At 41.6% G+C, this 16,982-nt stretch overlaps 5 non-coding genes across 5 annotated transcripts; 2 read left to right on the top strand and 3 right to left on the bottom strand.

Moving 5' to 3' along the window:
- The first annotated feature begins 10,187 nt into the window (after nt 1-10,187).
- Nucleotides 10,188-10,260, top strand: trnam-cau (transfer RNA methionine (anticodon CAU)). The gene has a single exon. It is a non-coding gene; the product is annotated as a tRNA-Met (tRNA).
- Nucleotides 10,261-10,831: 571 nt separating this feature from the next.
- On the top strand, nt 10,832-10,904 carry trnam-cau (transfer RNA methionine (anticodon CAU)). The gene has a single exon. It is a non-coding gene; the product is annotated as a tRNA-Met (tRNA).
- Nucleotides 10,905-14,485: 3,581 nt separating this feature from the next.
- trnak-cuu (transfer RNA lysine (anticodon CUU)) lies at nt 14,486-14,558 on the bottom strand. The gene has a single exon. It is a non-coding gene; the product is annotated as a tRNA-Lys (tRNA).
- Nucleotides 14,559-15,275: 717 nt separating this feature from the next.
- On the bottom strand, nt 15,276-15,386 carry trnal-caa (transfer RNA leucine (anticodon CAA)). Its single transcript has 2 exons — nt 15,349-15,386; nt 15,276-15,321 (listed from the first exon to the last, which is right to left on the bottom strand). It is a non-coding gene; the product is annotated as a tRNA-Leu (tRNA).
- Nucleotides 15,387-16,229: 843 nt separating this feature from the next.
- On the bottom strand, nt 16,230-16,303 carry trnan-guu (transfer RNA asparagine (anticodon GUU)). The gene has a single exon. It is a non-coding gene; the product is annotated as a tRNA-Asn (tRNA).
- Between the last annotated feature and the right edge of the window lie 679 nt (nt 16,304-16,982).

The raw sequence follows: 16,982 nt of genomic DNA, 5'->3' as shown, positions 1-16,982 counted from the left end.
AGAAGACGCCCTGCGGCTGCAGGTGTGGATGACAGCCGAAGCGTGGAGCAGAGACAGGGGGTTGACCATTGAGGATCATTCGCTCAGCCCGTAAATCATGATCAATTCGTCCTTGTGCACTGGAATATAAATGGATGGACGGATATGAACTATGAACTTAGACTCCTGATGCTACTGAACTTTAAGCCCGACTTTATTTCCCTTAACGAAACGCATTTAACCGGACTAAATGGGATTAATATAGATGGTTATACTTGGTTTGGTTATAATAGGAAAACTCACTTTAAAGCCCCTAAAGGGTCGGGGGGTGTGGGTATTTTGGTAAAAAATGATGTCTTCAGTTCATATAGCGTCAGTGTATTGGATAAATCAATAGATGGTACAATTGGTTTACAGGTTAAGCATCTAGTGTCAGAGTACTGTTTTAGAATCTTTTCTTGTTATTTTCCTCCGGAGGGATCAGCATGGGCTGATGCTCATGGACTGTATAATCACCTATTGGTCCAGATGCATAATCTGGTAGACACTGATGCTGTTTATGTCTGTGGGGATTTGAACAGCCGAATAGGGCATTGGGAAGACTTTATTAGTGAGACGGATATGCATGTCCCACCTAGAGTCAGTTTGGATAATGTTGTAAATAAACAGGGTGAAATGTTGATAGAACTCTTGAAGGACTCCAAATGTTGTATTTTAAATGGACGGATACCTGGAAAAGATAACTTTACCTCAATATCTGTAAAAGGGAGGGCTGTTGTAGATTATATAATCACTCCTCATGATTGTTTAAGCACTTGTACTGAGTTGAACATTTACAGTCCTAATGAGTTAATTGAGAATGGGAGTGTCAGCTGTTTCATTATGCTTGGTGATCGGTGTAAAGTACCTGATCACTCATTGTTAGTTCTAAATTTTCGAGCAGGAGGGGGTTCCGCTGTGGATCATTTAGGGTCAGATAATGTTCAACCTAGTCATTATCCTCAGAAAAATATTAAAACGGTCTCTCTTCAATTTCTTTCCACTAGTGAGTGTCAAATTATGTTTGCTGAATTCTTAGATAAGCTCACTCAAGTACAGTTTCAGAAAGATATTGATAAATGGTATGGTGAATTCTGTGAATATATTTGCAGGGCTAATGATGTCCGTAGAAACGCAGGCTCCACCAGGTCAGGTGGATTTGCTAGGAAACTTAAACCTTACTGGAATGAACAGTTGAAAGAAATGTGGAAGGAAATGAGGATGGCTGAGAAAATATTTTTAAAGTGTGATAGTAATGACATGAGGAAGCAACAACTAAGGATTGAATTTAAGGTTAAACAACAGAATTTTGACAGAAAATTGAGAGCATGTAAAAGAAAATATGAGAGGGGGCAGGCATTAAAAATAGAACACTTGCAATCTAATAATCCTCAGTTGTTTTGGAACTTGATAAATAATTTGGGCCCGAAAAGAGTCAAACCCATTCCAATGGAAGTGGTGTTGGAAAATGGATCCTCTCTTTTTTCTGTTGATTGTGTTCTGAAAAAATGGGAAACTGACTTTTGCTATTTATTTTCTGGAAGGAATTGCTCAGCAGAGTGGGATAATTGTTTTTTTGAAAGGTTAGTTGATGAAAAAAATGTTATGGAGACCAGTATGCAGCAAGAGTCGTATTCCTCTAATCAGTACCTAAATATTAGTATTACTCAAGAGGAAGTTAAAAGGGCAATAGACATGCTTAAATTAAGAAAAGCTGGAGGTATTGATAACTTGTCAAAGGACCTACTTAAAGTGCCTTGTTTACTCCCAATTCTGGGTAAACTTTTCTTTGCCTGCTTTGAGTATAGTTTGATTCCCTCTGAGTGGTATAAATCCATCATTAAACCAATGCCAAAATCCCCAAATAATGATCCTAGAGTTCCTTTGAACTATAGAGGTATAAGTCTTCTAAGCTGTGTCTACAAGCTCTACTCCAGTATCCTTAACAGACGCTTATATAGTTATCTGGAAACATTTGATCTTCTGGTAGATGAACAGAATGGTTTTCGTAAGAATAGAGCCTGTATTGATCACATATTTTCTCTGTCTACTATAGTTCATGCTAGAATACAAGAGAGAAAGCCTACTTTCACTTGTTTTATTGATTTTCAGAAAGCATTTGATTGCATTAATCTTGACCTTCTCAGTTTCAAATTATTAAAAACTGGTATAGATGGCAAATTCTATAACGCCTTAAAAGTCATCTACAAAACACCAGCTGCATGTGTGCAGATCAATGATCATAGAACAGGTTGGTTTTTAACTCAGTCAGGGGTTAAGCAGGGGGACGTGTTGTCTCCAACACTGTTTGCGATCTATATTAATGATTTGATCATCGAAATTAAGCAAGCAGCTCTTGGTGTCGGACTGGGTGATTTTACAGTCGGTACTCTTCTCTATGCGGATGATTTAGTTCTCCTTCCAGAGACTGAAGATGACCTTCAAAGTCAGTTGGATATAGTTCGTGATTGGTGCAAGAAATGGAGATTAAAGATAAATGAAGATAAAACTCAGATTATGCATTTCAGGAAGAAGGGAGAACCACAGACTAAGTTTAAATTCTGTTTTGGCTCAACACGTTTGTCACATACTGAGCACTACAAATACCTAGGACTGACTCTAGATGCCCATCTTACCTTTGAAAAAGGAATAAAAGTTCTATCAGACTCTGCAGGCAGAGCACTGGGAGCTGTTCTTAATAAGGTCAAGCTGTGTAGGGATCTTGGGTATAAAACTTATACGCAGTTGTATGATTCCTGTGTCTGTCCAATTTTAGATTATGGTGCAGGAGTTTGGGGTTATTGTAAGAAAGCAAAATGTGAAGCAGTTCAGAATAGAGCTATGCGCTGCTTCCTTGGTGTACACAAAATGGCCCCCAAACTCGCAGTATGTGGGGATATGGGATGGGAGCCATGCGAAGTGCGGATTAAGGGTGACATGGTGCGACTGTGGAATAGACTCATCAACATGTCTGACAACAGACTTGTCAAACAAATTTTTTTGTGGAACCTCTCAAAAAATAGTCGTTGGACAAAGGAACTTTCCAGTATATTTCATGAAGTAGGTCTCCAATACATATATAGAAATAAATTATCCTGTAGTGTTAAACAAATTAAGATAATTTTATTTGAAAACTATAAACAAAATTGGGCAGAAGAAATTCTGTACAAACCTAAACTTAGAATGTATTGTTTGATAAAGTCTGTCTACCATCCAGAGCACTATGTCACCCTGAACCTTAGCAGAGCGCAGAGCGCAGAGGTCTGTTTGTGCCCAATTGAGAAGTGGTATCTTGCCTCTGGCGGTTGAAACTGGACGTTTCCATGCAATCCCAGAGGAGAACAGAAAGTGTCACTTGTGTGACTTAAATGAGGTGGAAAATGAGATGCATTTTGTGTTTTACTGTCCTTTTTATCATGAAGTTAGACTTAAGCTCTTCCTTAAATTGACCTTGGAATGTCATGATTTATTTTCTATGTCTGATGAGTGCAGACTTACATATTTGTTTAGCGAGAAGGTGTTTTATTTAGCCCAATATGTGTTGGAAGCTTACCAACAGCGCAGGAGAGCGCTTTATGTTTGAGTGGGGTTATTGTTTACTGAGGACTGTGTACGCTGGTTTATCAATTATGAACATGTTCTTTTGACTATTGCTTTTTGTTGCTTGTGGTGTGTCTTGTAAGCCCATGCGGGCTGGGCACCTTTTTGGTGTATGACACCGTTTAATAAAATAAACAAAACAAACAAACAACAAAACATACATACATACATACATACATACATACATACATACATACATACATACATACATACATACATACATACATACATGCATACATACATACATACATGCATGCATGCATGCATGCATACATACATACATGCATGCATGCATACATACATACATACATACATCCACCAATGCATACATACAAACAAAATACAATAATACATAAATAGTTGTACATAGTTCCAAAATGTTTGCCTCCTAAAATCCAACCCCACGTCCTCGTCGTAGGAGGCGGTAACAGAAGACTGCAAGCACAATGTTTGCAAAGTGTTCTGGCTGACGGGGCTCTGGTACAAACAGTGTTGTAGCACTTTATCATTGTTTGTTGTCTCTCTCTTTCTAAACCTACACCCAGCTCTGTGTTCCCTGTGTTGTTTATTGTCTGTCCATTTCTAAACCTACAGGTAGGAGTGTGACCTGTCCAGCTCTATGCTCCCTGTGTTGATTCAAATGATGTAACTATTTCCTTCAGGTAAATGAAACACAGTCTTGGGATCATAAGAATAATAGATACATACTGTATATCTACAGGTGGATGGTGGGAAGGAGTTGTTAATATGACCCTGTGTGTTGTTAATATGACCCTGTGTGTTGTTAAAATGAGCCTGATTGTACAAACTTGAATGTCAGTGTTAAAGTGTGTTAAAGTGTGTCGCTGTCTCAGACCACTGGAAGGATGCGTGTTTGGTTTGGTTTGGTTTGGTTTATTTATGGATATAGGAAGACAATGGGTATCCAAGGGATTACATGTAAAAGCGTAAAACACTTATTTCCAACATGGTCCCTGATGGGAAATGACAAGACATACAACACATGCAACAGATATCACATATACTCATATACAATCACATTCCTAAGTCACCTAATTCTCTACTTTATTCCACAAAAAACCTCTAACTCTTTGTTTAAAGACCCTTTTTGTTTCTGACTCTTTAATATTTAGTGGAAGGCTATTCCATAGCATAATCCCTGTATAAAAGAAAGAGCTACGTGCTGCGCTCTTTGCAGATGGTACCTTACAGGAGCGGACACTGGCTCTTGTTTCATGGGCATGTTGAGTATGCACCATTACAATTTGGGATCCCAAATACTTGGGGGCTAACCCATTGATGATGTTGAACATATGATTCAATTTTAGCTGTTCCACCCTTAGCTTTACCGGCAGAAAGTCCACTTTCTTAAAATCATCAAAAGTGACATGATACCTAGATGGTTTTCCTAATATAAAACGGATCATGTTGTTCTGCATAACCTGCATTTTATTTTTAATTTTCACTGTCAGTCCACTGTACCATGCTGAACAGGCATAGTCAAAATGGCACTGCACAAGCGCTGACGCAAGAAGTTTTTTTACTTTAAAATCTAATTGCCTCGTGCTACGGTACAAAAATTTCAATTTGGAAGCACTTTTATTTAATAGCTTCTCCGCAACTGTCTGACCTGTCAAAGTCTGGTCCAGTGTTAAACCTAAGTATGTAACTGTTGTCTTTGTCTGAATTTTATTACCATTACTTGTGACTTCTAACTCAGGAGCCTTTTTTAGCTTGAGTTTGGTACCAAATAAAATGCATTCAGATTTCCCCACATGTAGTGACAGTCTATTGTCTAGCAGCCACTGTCTTACATTACTCAACTCATCAGTTAGGGTGTCTTGAATCTGAGAGATGTTTCTACCAGATACGAGTAGTGAGGAATCATCAGCGTAGAGAATGACTTTACATTTAACAGCTGCTGGCATATCATTTACATAAATAAGAAATAACAAAGGGCCTAAAATTGAACCTTGGGGCACCCCACAAGATATTGGCAAAGGTTCTGACAATACTCCATCATAATCACAGATTTGATTTCTATTTGATAGATATGATTTGAACCACTGTAATGAAGCCTGGCCAAACCCCATGCATTGCAACTTAGATAAAAGAATTGAATGGTCCACTGTGTCAAACGCTTTCTGCAAATCCAATAAAACCATACCAGTATAATTTCCTTTTTCACCTTCATGTCTGATGTAATCACATAGGTGAGTGAGGCGTGTGTCAGTGGAGTATGCAGATCTAAAACCAGATTGGAGGTCATATAACAAGTTGTTTTGGGTTAAGTACCTCTCCATCTGATCATGTATATGCTCTTTGTCTCTTTTTCTTTTTTATGTGTGTGGGTATATGTGAGTTTATGTTTTCTGTAGGTGGCTGATATTAGAACCAAAGCTGAGGCGAGGGGGAGCTATGGAGAGTCAAGGACAAGATAGAGGGCCTGGACGAGCGCACGCACAATGACTTTTGATTAGATATGAAAACTGTGTTAGTATAAACACCTGTTTTGTGGAAGAGTAGTACAGTTCTGATCCTCCAAATTGACAGCCTTTTTGTTGGTGAAGGCAAGATGATCAAACACAGAGCTCTGTATGCTATATTTACAGTAAGACACTAATATATTATTAGGTAAATTAGCTTATTAGATGCCAGAAATGGATGTCACACTCCCAGACTCTCATTCATAAAAGAACACACAGGATTTTTGGCAAAAGCATAGAAAGCTTTAAGATAAAGGTAGAATGGAAAAATATAACACTGTCTATTTCTAAACTGACAGGTTGAGGTATAACCTGTCCAGCTTTGTTCTCCCTGTGTTTGTTGTGTGTTCATCTTTAAACCTACAGGAGGAGGTGTGATCTGGCCAGCTCTGTGCTCCCTGCGTTGCTGCTTGCACCACATCTTTGCATTAGTGATACACTGTCACATTACTGATTTGTATTTTATTCTTTAAATAAACATGTACTGGTTCATTTGCACAACTGTGTGTGGTCTCCTTCATGTTGATACTCCTACGAGCCAAGTGGTTTTGTAAAAGGGAAAAAAACAAGTATAGATAGGAATGAACAAATGAAAAAATAAATCAAGCACTGTCTCAATAAATGAAGCCCAAAAGGGTTCTTGACCCTCATAACATGAATATGACAGTGGGTACAACCATGTAAGTGGCAGTTGCAATAAAACAGTGATTTTCCAACACCTTCCTCTATTATTTTCTTTATTTTTGAGTGCTCCTGACGGGATTTGAACCTGCAGGGTTATGAACTACATAATGACATTAATTATATGCAGGACTGAAAAAAATGCAGTAATTTAATTGGCTGTCACAGTTCTACACCTATACATGGCTGGCCCTGCTGTGGCAAGCAGCTATTCTCTCCACTATACCACCAATGCCCTGACAGACCCTTATTTAGTCATTTATCAACTGTTTTTCTTGCAGGGCTATGACACACTCACTCTTACTCAGGAATCTTTCTATTTCTCCCTGAAATAAGAGAGAAGTCTAAAGCGTGAAACTTGTGCTTGCTTGGATTCATTCTCCAGATGCGCACAATTGCTTTCATCTAAGGCTAAAATGTTCACAACTTCAGTACAATGCACTGTGCCAATTAATTTGCCAGTCAGGAATGAGTTTACCACAGTCTTGCAACCTGTACCGTGTGCACTGCTTTCAGGTCCCTGATGGTCTAGTGGCTAGGATTCGGCGCTCTCACCGCCGTGGCAGGGGTTTGATTCCCGGTCAGGGAATGAGGGAACCAAGTTTTGGCACTGTGAGTAGCGTAAACCAAAGACATTTCTGCTGTTGTTTTCCAATGACATGACTAGAATGTCAATTTAATCGAGCCCTGTCACAAATTCAATAGGACGTTGGTTTGTAAGGAGTCATCCTATGCGCACCACTTGATTTGAAATAACACTTTACAGCCAGCAGATTTACTACTTCTCTTTAGAGAAGGACTCGCTTAACTCTTTCCAGCAGCTCTAGGACCATTGTGGCTTTTAAAAACTAAAAGAATAATCAAGTTTTTCTGATACTTTGATGTGTAACACGGTGCTTAATAACATTTTGAGCAACAAAGACAAATGCTATTTGTCATTAAATGACATGGGCATCCACGAATGATACGGAAAAAGAGAAATTTCATGGTCTATTGTCGGACAAAATGTTTTTGTCCGCGGACTTGGAGCATTTGGCGATCTGGCATGGGGGAAATTTTGGGTAAAAAAAATGTATATAAATATGAACGAATTTATAAATGTATATATAATTAATATAAATATAAAAAAATCTTTCCTTACGCATTATACACGCTCCTTGGCAAAATATTTCTCCAAGGGTGACAACAATATTACTGGGCATGTATTGTTGTAATGTTTTAAATACTTGAACGCAGTTTTTCTAGAGAAGATAATTGCTTTGTATTTGGGAGTATCGTCCATTGACTCTTTAAGGCTTTCACATGCGCGCGCATACCGACAACCGGTAAGTGACATGCTGTTTATAAAGTTGTTTTGTAACGTCCCCATGCCAGTAATGTGAGAACCATGCATATGGTTTTGATGGTAAGGCTTGTGACTTTATTGTCGGATGGTTTATAAAGTGGTGTGACGTTTCTGCAGTGTGCAAGTTGTTGTTTTACGTGGAAGGGTTAGCACTTGCCCCTTAGCCACCACGTATTAGCCTCGCATGACAGGCTGCGCAAACAGCGCAATATCCACACAGGGAGCGCAGATTTGGACCTGTCTGTGTCCTACTATCAGTATTTGACAACCTCTAGCAATGGGATTGCGCTTCAAATGCCCCGGAGTTCCCCTTTAAGTGCAGTGTAATGCATGACTCAACCTGGAGGCTCCTCTGTCTTTTGTCAAAATTGCACAAGCAAAGTTAAAAAAGAACCTTTTTGTCATATTGCTATGAAAGTCACACACAAAACAAAAAAATTTCAAAAAGCCTGAGAGACCTAATGAGGGAACCTGGGAAAAAATTTGACATCAAACCTCTTTCTTTAACAAGTCAGACCAGGAAGTTATTGACTACTTGTTGTGTGCTACTTTACTTGTTACCTACTCAGCAGATATCAACCTTATGACAAACATAAAGAAATCGAACACACACTCTGATGATGGGGTGAGAGGTGGTAATGATCGAGGCCACGCCCACAGACAGCTACAGCAAGTCTCTGTGGCGCAATCGGCCAGCGCGTTCAGCTGTTAACCGAAAGGTTGGTGGTTCGAGCCCACCCAGGGGTGAGTGTGTGCATGAACAAATCTACCGGTGAGCTATAGGTTGTAGGTTGGGTAGCAAATCAAAAGATGTACAGGTTAATACCATCGCTCTTTTACGCTAGTCGTCCATTGTTCCGTCAACGCAAGCCGTATCCAACGCATTCAGTTAATTTTCAATGAAATCCGGCCGATCGTTGTCGCCGTGCTCGCAAAGCATGCTGGGATTCTGGCACGGCGAGCGGGGGACCTGCGGCACGTCAAAAAGTTGGGCTCGCTCGAAGTTTATGCAAATTTGCCACGGCAGACGTAGTGCGTTACCCAATGACAGTAGATCATGTAGTTTTTTTTCCCTTTGTTTATTCACCACTGAACATTTCGGGTATTGCTCATGTCATTGCTATTGCGGGCAAAATGAACAGCAGCAGTGGCCAGAATGGCTGTGCTAAAACGATTGTAGGCGAATAAACACACCTAAAACATCAGGCAATTGTGAGCATCTCCACTTTTGCAGTAAAGTAATGACCATCAAGGAATAGAGGTTCAATCCAGTGCATCAAATTCTTTCATGGGCAGAGGTGGAGTAGTGGATTAAACGTTATCAATAATTGTGATAGGCATTCATTTCAACAAAAGAACCAAATCACACCCATGGCCATGTTTTCACAACATGTCTTATTCATGATTCATTTTCAAATCAGAGAAAAGGTGCAGGGACAGGTGATGCAGCGAGAAGGAGATCTCCTGTGTCGCTGCAGCAGCACAATAGCAGCTCTCCTCGCTCGCAGATCCACATCCATGGTGCAATATGAAATAATGTTCCATTGCTGACGATTTATACACATTAATTTCCCTCCGAAACTCCGAAACTTCGGTTGATTAAAATCACAAGTTATTTACTTTCCCCCGGAGCCGTTCTACCGTATGTTCTATCTACAACTCCGTATACACGCCCACTGTAGTAGCAACACGGTGACACTAGGCATCCAATCCGGCGAGTTAAGTTGACGTGACGGAACAATGGACGATTATCGTTAGAGATGCCTTGCAATCAGATATTTGTCGTCTTTCAGTTTCTTCTTCCTTTATTATCTACTTAAACTTGTCATGTCAGACACATTTTTCTTCGGTTTTGCCGTTCTCGCCCCCCATAGATGTCACAGGGGGCTGCAGATTAGAAGATCTTATTTCCTACCATCCACTTATTTGATTGCCATGCAATCCATGTGAGCTGGGCAAGTGGGCATCACATACCTTTAGCAAAGTCTGCAGGACCAATGAATGGGTGTGTGAAAGTGCGCCTAGGCTGACAATACATGCATATTTATGTTTTGCAGGCCTCGTTGGCGCAGTAGGCAGCGCGTCAGTCTCATTATCTGAAGGTCGTGAGTTCGACCCTCACACGGGGCAGGTGTTTTGATGTGGTGTTTATAGCACTTCACCTCAGTTACAGCTGGAAACTTGTTGGGCACAGGTGGCTCCGATTATTCTCTGTTGGAGCTGCAGAAAGACCACTCGGAAGCTCAGTCACTACAAAGTGTGGAAAGTGTCAAACGCAACTTATGGGCATTCGAACCATCTCTCTTTTAGAAAAGCAAGTGGCATCCTGGCCAAGACCCATGACAAAGGATAGGAAGTTCATCACGCTAACATAATAGAATACGCTGTGTGACAAAAGCACCTTTGCAGACTCTCCTTCTCTTGACATAGACTGACATGGGACAATTCAGTCAAGTTTATCCCACGTGAAACTACCTCTTTTGCAACTTTCCATAAACTTTAAAAATGAGAATGAAAGCCAGATAAAGAAACTTGTGAGTTGATTGTTTAACCTCTAGTCCAGACAACAGGTCTTTTGAACAAGTAGCTACGTGCTCAACAAGCCATGTCATCACATATTTTAGCAAAGTCTGCAGGACCAATGAATGGGTGTGTGAAAGTGGGCCTAGGATGACAATACATGCACATTTCTGTTTTGCAGGCCTCGTTGGCGCAGTAGGCAGCGCGTCAGTCTCATAATCTGAAGGTCGTGAGTTCGACCCTCACACGGGGCAGGTGTTTTGATGTGTTTATAGCACTTCACCTCAGTAACAGCTGGAAACTTGGCTCCGATTATTCTCTGTTGGAGCTGCAGAAAGCCCACTCGGAAGCTCAGTCACTCCAAAGTGTGGAAGGTGTCAAACACAAGTTATGGGGTTTCGAACCATCTCTTTTTTAAAAGCATTGCAATCAGATCTTTGTCGCCTTGTGTCAAACCCAAGTTATGGGGATTCGAACCATGTCTCTTTCAGAAAAGCAAGTTGCACCCTGGCCAAGACCCATGACAAAGGATAGGAAGTTCATCATGCTAACATAATAGAATACACTGTGTGACAAAAGCACCTTTGCAGACTCTCCTTCTCTTGACATAGACTGACATGGGACACATTTTTCTTCGGCTTTGCCGTTCTCTCCCCCCATAGGTTAGAAGATCTTATTTCCTACCATCCACTTATTTGATTGCCATGCAATCCATGTGAGCTGGGCAAGTGGGCATCACATACCTTTAGCAAAGTCTGCAGGACCAATGAATGGGTGTGGGAAAGTGAGCCTAGGCTGACAATACATGCACGTTTATGATTTTTAAGCCTCGTTGGCGCTACCTCGCTCACGTTAGTCTAAATCTCACCTCCAATAGGCTTCGCACTTCTCCATTCTCACATTGAACGGTTTAGCCAATGTCACACCGACTCACAATGAACCGAGCCTATCAACGCCCGAGCTCACAATGGAACTCGGCCAATCAAGGTGAAGCCCTAACTTGGAGTTAATTTCCCATCCCCTCCCGCTCCCGCTCCCCCTCCTCCAACAAAACCAACAAAAAAACAAATTAAAGATTTTGTTTTCGTTAGGTTAGAGGATTATAAAAGTTAGCCGTTACAGAAGAGGGATTTTTCATCGAGCCGTTGTCTCTGCCGACTTAAAAAAACAATCTTACAGTAAGTATCAAGTTATATTGTTTCTTATATATCCTTCCATTCAAACAAACGTTCTATTACAGTTTTTCTCTATTGGTTTGGCTCATTTCTTGAAACAGAAATTACATTCTCAAAACTCTAAGATCATTTGGCATAACACTCTTATAGTTCAGCACAACACCATAGCTAACCTGCAAAAGCACATATCTCTCCCAAAACTGTTCACCAATGCTTCAGACCTGATTTCTTTCCCATGTAAAGAGTCAGTGCCACCCAAATTGCAAAGATCTTTCTCAGTTGCCTAGGCTCATTTCTTGAAACAGACCGAACGTTTTCAACACTCTTTAGTACTTTTTGCTAAACTAAACTGAATGGTTCAGCAAAACACCATGGTTCACCAGCAAAAGCTCATATCTCCCCCTAAACAGTTCAGCCATGTGTCAAAATGAAGTTTCTTTCTCATTCAAATAGTCAGTGCCCCCAAAATGCATTGTCCTTTTGGCATTGTGTGAGCACTACAAGTCAAAATGTTTAGATGTTTTGTCACTATGGCATAGGACTACCTAACAGAATACAATAGTGTATAAAACTGAAGGAAAAAAGTTTCACAGTAAGAGTAGCCTCAAAGCACACACAATACACTCATACCAACCATTTTTATTCACACAAATACTGTGAAGTACGTAACTTCCATACAGTATAGTATTGTAGAAGGAAAAGAAAAATATACATAGCACACATATACTGTAATTTAAACACAAACAAAAAACAAGCAAAATTATGTGGCTATGAATGATGACATGATCTATAATTATGGCCCGAATTTCATCTGGGACAGCACGGTGTCTTCGTGCTCCTCGGCCTCTTCCCTCTATTCCACCACTGCGCATCCTCACTCCTCCTTTTCTTCTTCTTCTTCTTCTTCTGCTGGTGAGAGGAGTGTGAGTGGAAGAGCTGAGAAAAAGGCTAAGTGTAAAGGTGGTTTTTCTACCCATTATTCGCTATCCTTGTTTTCTCTGTTAAATGTTTCATTAGTTGTGTTAGTTCTGTGTACTTTGTGTAGTCTTGTGAGGTTAATTTCGAGGTTTTTTTTCGCATTTGTTTGGTGCGCTTCCCGGCCGCAATGGCGTCTGGCGGCTTCTCCATGCTGTCCCGGAAGCACGGCATCAGAGTTGGTGCCGGCTCTCCGTGCAGCGTGGAGGAAGTGGCGCTGGCCGTGGGGCTGGTTATCGGGCACGGTTCGGTAAAGTCCGCTGCCCGCATGAACAGTGCGGTGGTTTTATTTCTAGCGAAGGTGGAGCAGGTGCACAGCCTGGTGGAGGCGGGCATCACCAGGGGCGCCGCCAGGCGGGGAAAGGTGGTAACGTTTCTAAGGGCCCAGCGGCCTGGGGGGCCCTCGGAGGTAGTGATAATATAATATTAATATTATTGCCCATTCTTAGAATTTTCTAATGAATTACAACATTTTTAAAGGAAAATAAACTAATTAAACACAGTTTTCGATTTCAATAACTTTTCTTTAGTTCTTTGGCATATTGACATTTACTCGGCCCTCCCCCTCTTGCAAAATGGTGCGGTCCAGTTCTGATCAAATTGTAGTTGAACGCATCCGAAATGCAGGCAGGTGTACGGAGCGGCTGTCTGAAACACATGATGGACGGTGAGCTGACTGAAATAATCTAGAATGAAGTCGGGTTATCAGAAGCGGAAGGACAGACGGGAGAAAGACGAGAGGGCCAGTGGAGGCAGGCAACTGGTCACTCAGTTTTTCTCAAAGAAAGGTAAGTTCACTCACTGACTTTGAGCTTTCAAACACTAGATGTTAGCGAATGGTAGGCTAACATATTAATATACATCTAACTTGGATGTATAACTGAAACCTGCATGCTTTAACCTTTTCCTGTATTAACTTATCTTGCATTCATCACTGATACAGAGCCAGGCTCCACATCAGGCAATGTTGCAGCGGCCAGTGACACCACCACTGCTGAAGTGCAGCAGGACAGGAGGAGGACCAGCAGTGAAGATGGTGAGAAAGTAGCAAAGAGTACCATGTCACTTTAAAATTGATTCACAATAAGATGTTTCCCTTCTTTTAAGGGTTACACTTTTACAGCTAAGTATGGAGTCAATTTGATTGCATGCATAACTGTAACTTGCATGCATTTAACTTTTCTATGCATTAACGTCCGTGCATCACTAACCTGCATGCTTTAACTAAACTCCATTTGAATCCATGATACAGAACCAAGCCCCTCATCAGGCCATGGTGACGACAACAGGGCCAGTGCCAGCAGTGCAGATGACAGCGCAGCACAGAGTAAGGAGCAAGAGCAGGAGGGGGCAGGGTTAATGGACATTTGCCAGTCTGAAAGTGAGGATCTACTTTTAAATGATCCAGGGCTGTGGCCAGTAAAGCTCATGGACAGTGACATAACTGGTGTTGTCAGGAAATTGGCTACTACAGAGTCAAAGCAATTCTGAAGGGAAATCTTTTCCAGAGTACTTGAGGTACACAAAGGCAGCAAATGGCAGGGAAAGAATGTTTTTTATTCATATTGTGCATTTCAGGAGGTTTGTGATCATTCAAAGAGGCACCACTGAGAACGCTGTGATGGTGGTAACAGAGCTGAACTTTAAGTGCTGGATCAAACATCTGTTGATTATTGAAACTACTACATCCAACGTGGGGCTCGAATCCACGCGCCTGAGATTAAGAGTCTCATGCTCTACCGACTGAGCTAGCCGGGCTATTCACATTTTATAAAACATGCCTTCCGGAAAAAAAAAGAAGAGATAAAAAAAGCCAAAGTCAACTTTCAGAGATTTCGAATGACATGGGAACACATTCCTCCCTTTTCAACCTCTACCTACTCCACTCGACTGGATCCCACTCAGCTGTTAGGGTTTTCCAAGAGGTAATACCACCTGGCACAAGGTGGTACATTTTTAGCACCTACTCGGTCGGGGTCGAGTTGAGTCCAGCCGAAAATGTGACATTTACAGACTGCAGGCAACTGATTGGCCAGGGAGTGATGTCACTGGATGAGTCATGAAAGCCACTCCTTAACAAGAACCCGGCAACAGCAACAGTTGGATTTGATGTATTCTGTGATCATCAACGAGGTGGATTGCTAGACGCAAAGACATAGACCAAGTAGCAGGTATAGCTTCACCTTGATGTCCTAAATTGTTGTGTCATATTTTGTCCAATAAAAGTGACATCACAGGACTTTTGGACCTCCTTGCTATAACGACCCCACCCACATTGAGGTGGTTGTGAGTAAGTACGAGTGGAAAAGAGCTTAATGTAGCAGGAGAACTGCCTCATCGCACAGCTGAATTGTGTATGTTGATGGGAGGAACTGAAGGCCCGTCTTCAGAGATAAATGCCCTTTTTCACCATGGCCTGACATGGCTTTCTTTACGGTCTTCTAATAAGAAAGTAAGATTTAAGCAAGAAATTAGTGTCAGGAGCTGGATTTGAACCCACGCCTCCTTTTGGAGACCAGAAGTCCCTGTCCTAAGGAAGGACTGAAGCCTTGAGTCTGGCACCTTAGACCACTCGGCCATCTTGACACCATTACTTCCCTGCCTGTGTAAAATATGAGAAACGTGAACCAAAATGCAAAACGCTACTCCACTTGACTATATTCGACTCGGGTTTTAGGGTTTTCCATGAGGTAGTAACAGCTGGTAGCAGCTACATTTTTAGCACCTACACGGCAGGGATTCGAGTTGAGTCCAGCCGAAAATGTGACGTCTACAGACTGCAGGCCACTGATTGGCCAGGGAGTGATGTCACTGGATGAGTAATGAAAGCAAGAGAGGGCCAGAGGCCATGGGTTGTTATTCAGATTTTCTTTCTTTTGTTTTAAAGTGAATGATCATACTTGAGCAAACGGGGAATACAGAAATGACATGAGCCCAAAGAAAGGTCAAAGTAATGCTCTTGCACAAGTTTGAATGTTTTTTACTCATATTGTGCATTTCAGGAGGTTTGTGATCATTCAAAGAGGCACCACTGAGGACGCTGTGATGGTGGTAACAGAGCTGAACTTTGACTTTAAGTGCTGGATCAAACATCTGTTGGCCGTCCCTCCTCACGCCATATCCTGATCCAGGAACAAGGGCATGTGCACATGCACATGCACATGCACATGCACATGCACATGCACATGCACATGCACATGCACATGCACATGCACATGCACATGCTAAAACAAGGGCACGGATAGAAATGACCTTTGGCCAAATTAAATACAGGTTCATTGCTTAAAATTCTCAAGCACCATAGCTGACTTCTGACAGAGCCATCTTAAATTAATAGTATACTTCATATTTTATACATTTTGTCTTGTGGACAACTTTTCAGGCTGAAGTCTGAGTCCCTGCAGGTTCTGGTGCCTGAAAGGACACACTCGTCCCTGGGTGGGCTTGAACCACCAACCTTTCGGTTAACAGCCGAACGCGCTGGCCGATTGCGCCACAGAGACTTGCTGTAGCTGTCTGTGGGCGTGGCCTCGATCACTACCACCTCTCATCCCTTCATTAGAGTATGTGTTCGATTAATTAATGTTTGTCATAAGGTTGATATCTGCTGTGTAGGTAACAAGTAAAGTAGCACACAACAAGTAGTCAATAACTTCCTGCTCTGACTTGTTAAAGCTGCGGTCTGCAACTTTTTTTTAGTCATATTAGCTTGAACTGTCATGGGATTCTGGAAGTAGAATATTAAATAGTCTGTTTAGGAAAAATAACGAAATCTGTAGCTCCCTCTGAAGCCTGTAATCATGCTTGCAAAAACCGAGCGCTCCCGACTGTTTTTAACCAATCAAGTTAGGGTGGAGGAATCCTACCTGTCAATCACAGCTTGTGCACACGCTGCTGAGCGTGAGTCATCACACAGCTTGTGTGCGCTCACACTGGTGTGAACTTACGTGCACAACCTCGTCCACAGAGGGGGAGGGGTTTGGGGGGCGATTCGGAGCTTGTTAGAGGTTCGGGGAGGGCCTTGAAAGTTGTATCAGTTCGAATTTTCCGACTTTAGACTCTTAATTTTGAAAACCTGCCGACTGCAGCTTTAAAGAAAGAGATTTAATGTCAAATTTTTTCCCAACTGCCCTCATTTGGTCTCTCAGCCTTTTTGAATTTTGCAAGCATGTCAACCAAATG

This window comes from Odontesthes bonariensis, chromosome 8 (assembly GCF_027942865.1).
Source record: "Odontesthes bonariensis isolate fOdoBon6 chromosome 8, fOdoBon6.hap1, whole genome shotgun sequence".
NCBI lineage: Eukaryota > Metazoa > Chordata > Actinopteri > Atheriniformes > Atherinopsidae > Odontesthes > Odontesthes bonariensis.
Note: the sequence above shows the minus strand (reverse complement) of the source record. Positions and strands in the feature narration are given on the sequence as shown.